Below are 12,778 nucleotides of genomic sequence, written 5' to 3'. Positions count from 1 at the left end.
GCGGCCAGGACTCTTTCCTTTACACACACATCCTATGTCTATAAACTGTCGATATCATCTGCGAATGTTCCATCCATTCGGAAGATCACTTTTGTAGCTCAACCTGGAACGTCTTTGCATTATAATCACGGAATTACACTTCGAGAATTCGAGAACACAAATTGATTTCTGCTGCAGAGTACCCATTCTGTAACACTTGGCGTTAACCAAGCAGACAGAAGACAACAGAGATCTAGCGGCAAAGAATATAATGTAGATAATGTGTGTGAGAAATCTTACGGGACTTAACTGCTAAGGTCATCAGTCCCTAAGCTTACACACTACTTAACCTAAATTATCCTAAGGTCAAACACTCACACCCATGCCCCAAGGAGGACTCGAACCTCTGCCGGGACCAGCCGCACAGTCCATGACTGCAGCACCTGAGACCGCTCGGCTAATCCCGCACGGCTATGTAGGTAATGTATTCGTTCCTCCAATAACCGAGCCGTGGCGCAGCGATCGATAGTTTTGTAATTGGTTGATATACTCCAGAACCGAGTAATTTTCTTGTAATATTATCATTTTTGTCGTCGTTTAAATTCGATTATGTTTTCCGTCTGAAAACGATTCCTGACGTTAGGATCTCTGAAACTCCTTGCAAGTTTGTCAAAAAGATTTCCACTTTAGGTCATCGTTGCGTATGTTTTTTGTTTATTTTCGCTGGCTGCTTTATTTATGTCTCCTCGTTTTCTTTGAACGTTCAGTCTTATCTTTTCGAGCTTACGTTGTGTTGTCCTTATTGCGACTGGGGACGGCTATTGTGGGGCCCATGTGGCAGCTGACGGCCTTTGAAGTGTAGGGTCCTTCTGCGGCCGACAGAGCCCCATGGCTGGGGTTTGGCTGCAGTCACTGGAGCGACAGAGGCGGACAGCGGCTCTCGGGCCGATTCGCGCTCTGCTGCTCGTTTTCACAGACCCAAACCCGTCTGCAGCGGTGCCCAGTTATGGCTTGCAGACATTGTGCCGGACGTTGTATAATATGAAGGTAAGATTGTACGTTTGATAACCGAAACGCTAGTTTCCAAACAATAGACGAAATAGATTGTTACCGATAGATTCGAACAACACGCAGGTGTTACGGAGATGCTTCGGAAACTCAGACAGGGATCAATGGAAAGAAGGTGACGTTCTTTTCGAGGAGCACTACTGAGAAAATTTAGGGAACTGGCATTTGAGGCTGATTGCAGAACGATTATAGTGCCGCGAACGTACATTTCGCGTAAGGACAATGAAGATAAGATTACAGAGATTAGGGCTCGTACAGAGACATATAGACAGCCGTTTTCCCTTGCTCTATTTGCGAGTGGAACAGAAAAGGAAATGACTAGTAATGTTATAGGATTCCCGCCATCGCGCGCCCTACGGCGTCTTGCAGATTATGTATGTAGATGTAGATGTAAAGAATTAAAACTTACCACCCTACACTGTGTCCTAACGGTTGCAGAAAGAAGAGCATTAACCAATAGGTACTTGACATACAGTAGTTTTTTTTCATCATTGTTATTTATTATCTATTGTCAGCGGTAAATTCACCTTGCTCTTCAGCCGACGGGTGAATAAAACTAAGACGAAAAAGTTGGGCAGGTGTGACTAGAACTCGAACGCTGAGGGTTCCGTACAATCCATTGAGGGAATCGACGATCTCTACGATTTTTGCGTTATTGAGATTAATACTGGCAATAAATCGGTACCAGAGATTCCAGTGTTTTCGAGAATATTTAAATTTCAAGTTTGAAGTCTGATTACAAATGACAAAAGAAATTTTTTTTCGTGCTGTCTAAGAACAAACTGAGAATTTTCTGATTTTTTTTTACCTTTAGTTGTAGTTTCAGAGTTTTCCTTTTGCCAAATTTTATGATTCTACGGCAAGGGGAAATACCCTATATGTGTTAATGAATCAGTTTGCAAGTATCAAAACATGTGACATAATTGGCCGTATCGTTTGATTGCACTGACTTTGGAGCTTGATATTTTTACACAAACAAAAGCCTATAGGTCTCAATATGCGGCATAAATTTCAATTTGATAAGTCTACCGGTCCTGAGAAAAAGGGTTTTGAGCAGTCGCACATACAGGCAGACAGACACACAACGAAGTGAACCTATAAATGTTACATTTCTACCGATTGAGGTATGAAGCTCTAAAAACACTAAGATAAAGGTGAGATATTTACAAGTGAATTAAAATTTTTTAAAGGTCAAATTAATGGAAGATATAAAAAAGTAGCACTTCACTGTCACAAACACAAATGACCTGCTTTGGGAAAGGTCGTCTGTTGTTGAAGAGGTGAAAGGTTGGGTGTACCAGGATAGAGACTGTTGCATAGTATTATATGACTACGAGAGGATGGTGGCAGACAACGGCGTAGTAGTTGGGGGTGTCGGTAAGGCCATAATTTGGTGGGGAAAGAGGGGAGTAGGGAAAGAAGGAGGAAAGGGGAAAGGGATACGGGAATGTGGGAAGGGGGGTGGACGTATAAGTTTTTCTTGCAAGTACTACCACTGTGTCTTAGAAAGAGAGGCCTAATCATATTACAAACTTCCAGATGTTAAAAAACCTGATCGCATCAACTATTGTATGTTACTGTCTTGGTTCTACAGATGCACACAAGTATCCATGTTAAAAGCTATACTGGCATTTTAAATCGAGGTATGGCACTACCTCCAAATAACGTGTTTTTTTTATCAGTCAAATACTGCGACACTGAATATAGATGGTGATTGTAGGAGTGTGTATTATCAGCCCAGCAGTGCTGTTACATGTCGCCGACGGTGCGTGCTTGTAATAAAATTACCGACTTTTTAAAGTGATTCGACTAAGGAGCTTGGTTGAAACCAGTATTTGCAACTCACTCATGTCGCCGCTAGATATTTCTCCAGTATTTGCCTAGTGCATTCTGTCTCGATGCCATGTCAGAGGTTCTGCGATATATCGACTGAGTTATAGGCGATGGTTGATTGAGAAGGATCACAAACAGTAGTAGATGGTGTGCTGATTGAGGTCGTAAGAAATGTACACTAGCTTTTCAGATCTCTAGTGCTACACTTTTGGTAGAAATGATGTCTATCGTTTGGAATCAAGTTTTTCCATTCAACTACATACATGCATTGTATCCGATGGAGATGTCCTTTAACGATTACAGCCAAAAGAAGTGAATCATGTTTCTAGTCTCTCATATCTCGAAACGAGTCACCTTTCTCGAACCTATCTGGTACAGTAAAATTCCAACGTGGTTTTAAGTAGTGCCTATGCATCTTGGAACTGCCCCTCAGACTCTGTGCTACCATCCCTGCAGCTTTACGCATGTGATTATTCCAATGTATGTATGAACTGAGTAGAAGTCGGAGAAAGCTATATCTACCCCTTCTGCAACCTGTGTAGGAACAGGCTAATATAAGTTACTGCGACAGGACTCTGTCTGCCGACCGTGCATGATGTGTAAGGTCAGCGCCAAATGCAGCCTTCTCCTGCAACACGAGGTAGTATAAAAGTTGATATGGGAACTGGGGAAAGGAAGCGGATTTTGCTACTGGATTGTGATGCTTCTCCGAACAATAAACATGTACTACAGATCAGCGTCCCCCCAGGGCCCACTCATGTCTATCACCCCAACATTCTATCATCGTTATTCTGTGCCATCCAACATAGAAAAATTACGAACTATAAAAGCTCCACTAACTTCATCTGATAGAGAACTCAGTAAGGTTTTTGCAGCATCTCTCTCTCCCATATATCGAAAACAAGTACTGCAAGTGTGCCGGCACTGAGCACATGTGACGATCCTATTAAATATACATGTATTGATCCACTGCACAGACCAGTTTAAAGTTTCATCACCTGTACTGTAGGAGGATGACCGTATCACCCAAGAGACCATCCCTGTGACCCTGTGTTGTTGTTTGAAACATTGTTTTTTTTCTGCTGTAACACGCTTTGTACACTGCCATACATTTTGTTTCTTCCTCCACGACTTCGGAGTCTGTGTCAGGTTCTAAACTCACATTAACACGTTCTGATCCATTGCCTCTCGCAGAAAACTAGATGTCGCACAGTATGTCATGTTGTTACTGCTGCTACCATATCACATCACACACACTGAATGATTTCAGATAAAAGACAGCTACAACATAAGGAAACTGGAAGAGTTTGGCTGCATTGTGGAGAGTTTCCAAACTGCTGTCCAAAGGTGATTGACGACCTCTACATTTAAACTCATCTGCCACAATGACAGAATAGTTGATGGCTCTGCGTTCCATTTCGACTGATTCCTCATATTGCAGTCATGTATGTGATCACTGTTTCAGTGCTCGCCATCCCCAGAAGGTATAGCCCCACCACCAAAACTCTTTCTCTAACTTAAACAAGCGATGTCAGTCAATCATTATGTGGTAGCAAACAGTGACTCAGTGGATGGATGGGATGGAAAAGACACCCTTGATGTATTGTAATAATAAGCATTGCAGTTAATAGTATGAACAATTTTAGCAATTTTACAGTAATTTCAACATCGACCAATGATGCGACAGCATGTTTCCCAATTTCAGTATCATAGCTAAACCGCCCCTCTCTACTTTGCGAGTATCACGGCGAATGTAGGTAGATGACTGCACTGTACGTCCATTCATTGTTAATTCTTGAATACACTCATCATCAAAGTATACCAGCCAGCGCTCTACATATTTCTAGCACCTCGAGCATAGTGCATAATTTACGATCTATCTCTATGAGGATGGGTGTCACACGGAATTCTCGCAGTCTTAGGATAAAATTAGAGGCTGAAAGACTCCCTCGCACTGTCTTTGACCAGCCCGCCCTGCAGCACCCTTACCGATTTAATCTGCAGCTAACCAGAAGTAGGCCGGCCGCGGTGGCCGTGCGGTTCTAGGCGCTCCAGTCCGGAGCCGCGCTGCTGCTACGGTCGCAGGTTCGAATCCTGCCTCGGGCATGGGTGTGTGTGATGTCCTTAGGTTAGTTAGGTTTAAGTAGTTCTAAGTTCTAGGGGAATTATGACCACAGCAGTTGAGTCCCATAGTGCTCATAGCCATTTGAACCATTTAACCAGAAGTAGATCACTATATTCCATGTCTCATAACTGAATGGACCTTGCAGGGTCCATACAAGTGTATAAGATTTCTCTAGATGCGTCCTTATCGATTTGTAGCAACAGATTTGAGAGTGTTGTGATGTAATAGCAGACGGTTAAGAGGAGCAAGAAACGGGTGATTTTTATGCATGATGGAGCTCCAGACGGATGGAGTTCGAAGCATTTTACGTAAATCAACTACGCTATCAATTTTAAAGTATTGTTCTAGTGTCTGGGATCGGTACCAGGAGGGTACTGGTAATAGAGGACGTAAACACACGCATTCCTAAGGCTACACGGATCAGTCATGTTGAATGCAGTGCTGTTAATATTCCAGTGTAAGAAATATATTTCCAGTGCGTGACATACATCCTTCTTGCAGGTTTCTCTACGATAAACTATGGTAACAAACTGTAAAACAGATAAACTACTTCCTTAAAACAGTGGCCCCATGTGATACATGCACAATATAGCTCGCCAGAGATGTATAGCGTCCACTTTTCACATCGGATCACGGTTCATAAATTACACTATGCCCACATCAGTCCTATATAAAATGAGTGTTAGTAACAGAGATTACCTCTTACAAGGAAACAGATAAATGCATAGCAGCGGCGTCCGACATGTGAAATTACAATTCATGCCGCCATTGACTCTGTAAACAGCACATCTGTCAAGCAGATGTATACACAGGGATTGCTGTGTCTCACAAACACCTATTGCTAACTTAGAATCATCTTAGTTATGAAACTAAAGTATCGATTTTACACCCACAATGCGACAGGGGAATGGAATACATCACATAAATCTTTGTTCGTTTAGAGGAATGTTTCACGTTTGATCACACATGAGGTGTGACCGAGAGGTTTACTGTTAACGATCACAAGTAGACATTGCTCTAAGACCCACACAGAACATGCGGTTGTATATGAGCCTAACGCAGGTTATGTCACACAACTGATGCATCCTGACAGAACATCAGGAAAAAATGGTCAAATGACCTGCAGCAACTTCCCCCCCTATCTCTAGAATTCATCATCAGTCTACCATTAAATTGTACCTCGTGACAACTCCATCTCAAGCGACTACTCTGTAATCCTTTAACGCAGATGCAAGTAAGTTTAGACGCAGATCGTTCTGTCTTCCTGAAAAGCGTCAAATACAGTAGTAAAATTGCGTGTATCACTGTTACCTTAATAGACATACAGTAGAATGCTGCCTCAATGGAAAAAAGTGACTGTCTCCCTGGCTCTCTTCGCTTGCATGTCGACGTTTTCTTGGATTCTTCTTGCTGTCGCATACTTGTTCCCATGTACAAGAATCGTTCTGCGCCATCCAGAAGACACACAACTAATTCCTCAATTTCCGCGCATTTCGGTGTATATTCCCTTAATTTATAAGTATTTTCCACAGTTCTATCGATTTTTTTATGTCAGTTCTACCCACGCAGTCGTGACACAACCTCTCGTTCAATGTTCTAAAAATGCTTGTAAATGTAGTACAGCTGCCAACACCTAGCGCAAATGCACAGATCAGGAGGTGTAGCATAGCACTGTACTCGATTGTATTCAGTCGCCTCCACCCCACATATTCCACAATTGCAGAGCATCTGCTCTGCTTTCTGTTCAAAAAATGGTTCAAATGGCTCTGAGCACTATGCGACTCAACTTCTGAGGTCATCAGTCGCCTAGAACTTAGAACTAATTAAACCTAACTAACCTAAGGAAATCACACACATCCATGCCTGAGGCAGGATTCGAACCTGCGACCGTAGCGGTCACGCGGTTCCGGACTGAAGCGCCTTTAACCGCACGGTGACACCGGCCGGCCTGCTTTCTGTATGTCTGTGTATGTGGATGTGTCGTGGATGGCTCCCAGAAACTGCAGTAGGCCCGAGTTAGCGTTCGAGTATGGATCTACCACCCGTTACATCCGGAGCGATGTTGGGATGCTGATCCACAATGTGCCACATCCGAGTTACTGTTCCAGTGTGGGTCTGCCGCACACTATATATCCAGACCTATACTAGGAGGCGGATTCACCACACGTCACATCTGGGATAGGGCTCGCAGGTGGACCAACTACACATTACGTCCGAAAATGTGATCTATGTTCGAAGTTGGGTCCACCAGCAGGAGGACCTGGGCCTAGCACTCGCGAGGAAGACTTATGAGACATGTCCAACCATCGCTGATTTTCTCTCACTATTATTTCGTATCATGAGCAATCATTTATTGGCGAACTATTATACTTGGTAGTAAGGGATGCGTGATAGGTTCACCTTGAGCATCAGGCTTATAACGTATGTGTTTGTGTTCTGACATGTGCAAAGGAAATGACTTTGTCCAGTTGTAAGGAAGGTATAGATTTGACGTGGAATACTGTGATTGCAAAGGGAAGAGTATGTCAGGTCATAAGAATGGGTCAGATATTTCTATTTCCAGAGCCACAGTCGTCAGAAGGGTGTATTTCCGATACTTTGCTCACTGTTGACTGTAGTTCAATCGAGACTACGATCATAACATTCAATTGTAAGTATGGTGATCATATATGTTTATAACAGATTCTCCACGGTAATTCTGCCTAGGGGTGCATGGTGTGCTGGCGGTGACCTGTAGTGAGAATGATTCACGTTTCCCATTAACGGCAAGGGCTGTCCGAATGGAGAGTCCTGTTGGGGTGTAGGAAAGTGGCTGACTTAACATTGTCGTCCTCTAGACGGCCGAATAGCGAACTAAAACTTAGTATGCGTTGGACAGCTTTCGTGATGGGGGGAAAATTTGAGAAGATTAAATATGGATGCGTGGTTACATATTTCTCGCCTTTATTTAGTTTAGAGAAAATCGACTGTGGTTTGCGCATCTATGAGGTGAAAGACGGGTGGAAGACACATTTGCTGGCTCTCTAGACATGAGGAACACCTTAGTTGACTTTGTAAATTATAGGGATGATTTGAAATCTGTTACATCACCGACATCGGTATTCGCAAGTGGAAATATCAGTTTCCTCTATTTTTTCGAGTTTTCACATAAAGGTCTTTGCAGATGGGATATGTTTCTAGCAACTCAATGGTTTACAGCACGCTCCACTGCGCTAAAGTTTCGGGTTTCTAGAGAAATAATTTCCAGTCTATTTCTTTGGAATTGTGTTGCGAGAGCAATACTGCTATGCAAATGATATTGCCATGTGATTGATATCGAGAAATATCGCGTAAATGGTATAATATTCTGGCAAACCATGTGAAAATATATGTGTTGCAATCCCAGTCTGGAGATTGGTGTTGAAACGAGCCCATCTTTGTACAACAGTTCATAGAGTGACTTCGGTCAGCTGAAGGCACTGGTCACACATAAGTGGGTGACTTGTGGCTGTCGGCTGCGGGAAGATATCTAGTGCTGTGAGGAGTATATATGGTGCTGTCTGTCTTTACGGTATATGTATGAGTGTCTGGCAGCAGAAAGCTGTATGATTGATGCAAAAGGGGCGATTTTGTATGGCGCAGGATACGAGTAGTATGTTTACTACATCGACACGGTACACAGTGATATATTGCTGGTTTGGAGATTGGTTTCACGTTGTAATATTCAAGCTTCCTTTCTCGGTGGGAGAACAGTGTAATTGAGTAAGAGTCTTTCTGTATTTGACTATCTGTATGCCACTTTAGTAGGGTTTAAATATCAGTGCAATATGGCGTTCTGTAAAAAGTAGTTTTGCCACTGAACGTCTCATCTTCAGGGAACAATGGTGGACGGTGCACCCACAACAACAGCAGCAGCAGCAGTTTGACGGGTAAATTCAGTGATGAATGGGTTGTCCCGTTAGGATTGCTAGGGAGAAAGCAGTCGATGTTATTTTGGAACAGATTTCTATAGCCCATCCAGAGGGGGGACTTGGCCGTTATTTACGTAGACATGTGACATCAGTATAATTTCTTAGCTGCTATTCAAACATCTCTCCTGGCGTTGGACCCGCACCGCAGGTATGCGACATCATGCCAGCAACGGTGCCTAGGTGAACATGTATTACGACTGGAATTTCTCAGGTGTCAAGTACGAAAGGGATGCCGCCACCTCAGGCTTGTGTGTGGCTTAGCAGCTGACGGCTGTGTCGTCATTTCGTGGGGCTGCCAGTGCATTGCGAATCCTGGGAGCGTGTGTGGTTGCATCCTATTCGGTCCAGTGGACCGGGTGTGGTGGGCAGTGTGACAGATGGTGGGATGTGTTTTTTACTAGTGATCTTTTGTTTAAACTATATTCCATCGATTTCACCAAACAATAGGATACTGCAAATTGAAAAAAAAACTACCAGATACATGTGAAGAATATCGATTTAATAAATTTGCATAAATTTTTTATATCAACTTGGTGTTAGTGGTACAATAGTTAAGGGGAGGGTGCGCGTGAGCGGGTGACATGGAGCAGAACAGCAGGTTAAGTACAGAACAGTAGGTTAGTTTGCATAATTGTTGTGTAAAACACAGTACAGTAGTTTAAGGGTGTGGGTGACAAAGAAGAATGTGCCACAAATGGCGTTCAAAAGCACGTGAAATTCGAAAAGTGTACCAGAAAATGGTGGGAGGACATAACTAAATACGTCGGTGACGTAGATAGACTGATGTAGTTGCTTCCGCATTCACAAGGAATCTTACAAATTTCAGGGATCCGAGTCTAACTGTCTGCAGATCTCCTTTATCTTCTCGGACGGTCAGAAAATAGGTCTTAAGCCTTTTATTTCTAGGAACCTATCTACCTTGCTACATGTAGCACTGCTGAAAGAAAGAAGCGTGTAGATCGACATTTGACTCTTCAACATTTTCGCCTTTTGGTTTGTGAAGATCTACGAAGTTAGCATTCTCCAGGAAACCAAAACGCGAAAATGTTGAATATATTGGGATCCAATTATCAAAGAAGCAGCTGAAATTAAAATGTGCGACAACTTCAACCAGAATAACTGCTCTTATCAGCGCGAATAAGTGGACTCTCGACGCTGATTACACACAGGGAAACGCGTTGAACTGTTTACGTTTGTTGGCACGAACAGCGCAGACATGGAAACTCCCTCTGGAGCGTGACACAGTGACTACAAACGCCGTCTAGTGGTTAGTTAGTTAGGTTTTACATCTACATCAATAATGCGCAAGCCACCTGACGGTGTATGGCGAAGAGTACTTCTGGTACTACTAACTGATGCATACCTTCCCTGTTCCACTCACGAATGGTGCGTGGGAAGAATGATTGTCGGAAAGCCTCTGTAATGGGTCTAATTTCACGAATTTTCTCGTCGTGGCCGTTTTAAGAGATGTATATGGCAGGATACAATATGTTTCCGACTCTTCCCGGGAAGCACTCTCCAGAAATTTCAGCAGCAACTATCTCTGTGATTCGCAACACCTCTCTTGTGGCGTCTGCCATCGGTGTTTGTTGAGCATCTCTGCAACACTCTCTCGCCGATTAAACGATAACGTTGGATCTTATGTACGTCTACTATCATTCCTATCTGGTAAGGCTCCAGGACTGATGAAAAATGCTCAAGAAACAGCCTGACAAGCGCCTTGTAAGCCATTTCTTTCGGGGTGAGTTACGTTCCCTTAAGATTCTTCCTATGAATCTCAGTCCGGCATCTTCTTTTCCTACTATTTGCTTTATGTGATCATTCCACTAAATGTCACTCTGGATAGTCACTCCTGGATATTTCACGGATGATACTGTTTCCAGCAACTTGTCATCAATAGTGGTTGGTTGGTTTGGGGAGTAAAGGTACCAAACTACAGGGTCATCAATCCCCAGTAGTGTAGATGTACGTCCCCAATAGTGTAGTTGTACTGAGCATCTCTGCAACGCTCTCTCGCCGATTAAACGATAACGTTGGATCTTATGTATGTCTACTATCATTCCTATCTGGTAAGGCTCCAGGACTGATGAAAAATGCTCAAGAAACAGTCGGACAAGCGCCTTGTAAGCCATTTCTTTCGGGGTGAGTTACGTTTCCTTAAGATTCTTCCTATGAATCTTAGTCCGGCATCTTCTTTTCGTACTGTTTCCTTTATGTGCTCATTCCACTTAAGGCCACTCTGGATAGCTACTCCTAAATATTTCACGGGTGATACTGTTTCCAGTAACTTGTCATCAATAGATGTTGATTGGTTTGGGGAGTAAAGGTACCACATTACAGGGTCACCAATACCCAATAGCGTAGTTGTACAGTAATGGCTTTATTTTCCTATGTATACCATGTATTTTACATTTTTTTACGTTTCAAGTCAACTGCCGGAGCTTACACCATTTATCAGTTCTCTCTAGGTCATTCTGCAAATCGATACCGTCTTGTAACGTTGCTACTATTTTATAGACAACTGTATCACCTGCGAACCGTCTTAACGAATTTTCGACGGTTTCTATCATGTCATTTTTATACATTGTAAACAGTAACTATCACTCATCCATGCGTACTCAGGAAATTACATCTGTCGATTTTGTTCCGTTACGAGCGACGTGTTAAATCCTGTCTGCAAGAAAGTCTTGTAAGTCTGGTCTGATGCTTGGTAAGCTAGTAGTTTTTCGATAAACGGCTGTGCTGGACAGTCATAAATGCCTTACTGAAGTCAAGGAACACGATATCAATCTGAGCCTCGATCTCTACAGGACTATGGATCCCATGGAGGAACAGAGCGAGCTGAGCTTCGCAAAATCTCTGTTTGGGGAATCCATGATGATTTTTTATAGAGCCGATTTTCGTTCTTCAAAACCATCATAATTCTTGAGCTAAAATATGTTCCATAATCCTACAACAGATTTACATAATCGATATAGGCCTATAATTATGTGTTTCTGTTCTACGGCGCTTCTTGGAAACGGGAATGACCTGCACCTTTTTCCAGTACCCTTCGTTGCTCAAGCGAGGTACGATAAATTACTGTTAGAAGGGGAGTCACTTCTTTCGTACAATCTTTGTAGAATCTTATAGGTATCTCACCTGCTCCTCATGCCCTTTCACTCTTTAGCGATTCTAGTTGCTTTTCTATTCCGCCATCGGTTATCTCAATATCTACCATTTCGACGTTAGTACGATGACTGAAACGACGGACCGTACTAAGATCTTCCGCGGTGAAACAATTTTGGAAGACAGAATTCAATATTTCGGCCATCCCTCTGTTATCTTCCACTTCGGTGCCAGTATGGTCAGTGAGTGAGTGACTAGAGGATTTCGAACCGCATACAGGTTTTACGCAGGGTTTTTAGTCAGGTCGGTTGAACAAATTTTACTTTCAAAGTCGTTGAAGGCGTCTCTCATTTCTCTCCTTACGCTCATTTTCGCCTCGTCCAGCTTTTGTTTGTCAGCTAGGTTTTCCTTCTCCTGAATTTGTGATGAAGCTCTCTTTGTTTATGTAGCAGTTTTCTAACACGACTATAAAACCACGGTGGGTCTTCCCATCCCTTAAGATCTTGCTCAGAACTCAGATCTAAGGAATACTGAAAGATACTTTCGAATTTTTTTTTCGATTTGTGCTCCGTATCACCTTCCACAGCACTGAACATTTTATGTTAATTACGCAGATACCCTAAAATTTGTATCCTGTCAAATGTTCAAATTTGTGTGAAATCTTATGGGACTTAACTACTAAGGTCATCAGTCCCTAAGCTTACACACTACTTAA

The sequence above is a fragment of the Schistocerca americana genome, chromosome 5, assembly GCF_021461395.2.
Source record: "Schistocerca americana isolate TAMUIC-IGC-003095 chromosome 5, iqSchAmer2.1, whole genome shotgun sequence".
Lineage (NCBI taxonomy): Eukaryota > Metazoa > Arthropoda > Insecta > Orthoptera > Acrididae > Schistocerca > Schistocerca americana.
Note: the sequence above shows the minus strand (reverse complement) of the source record.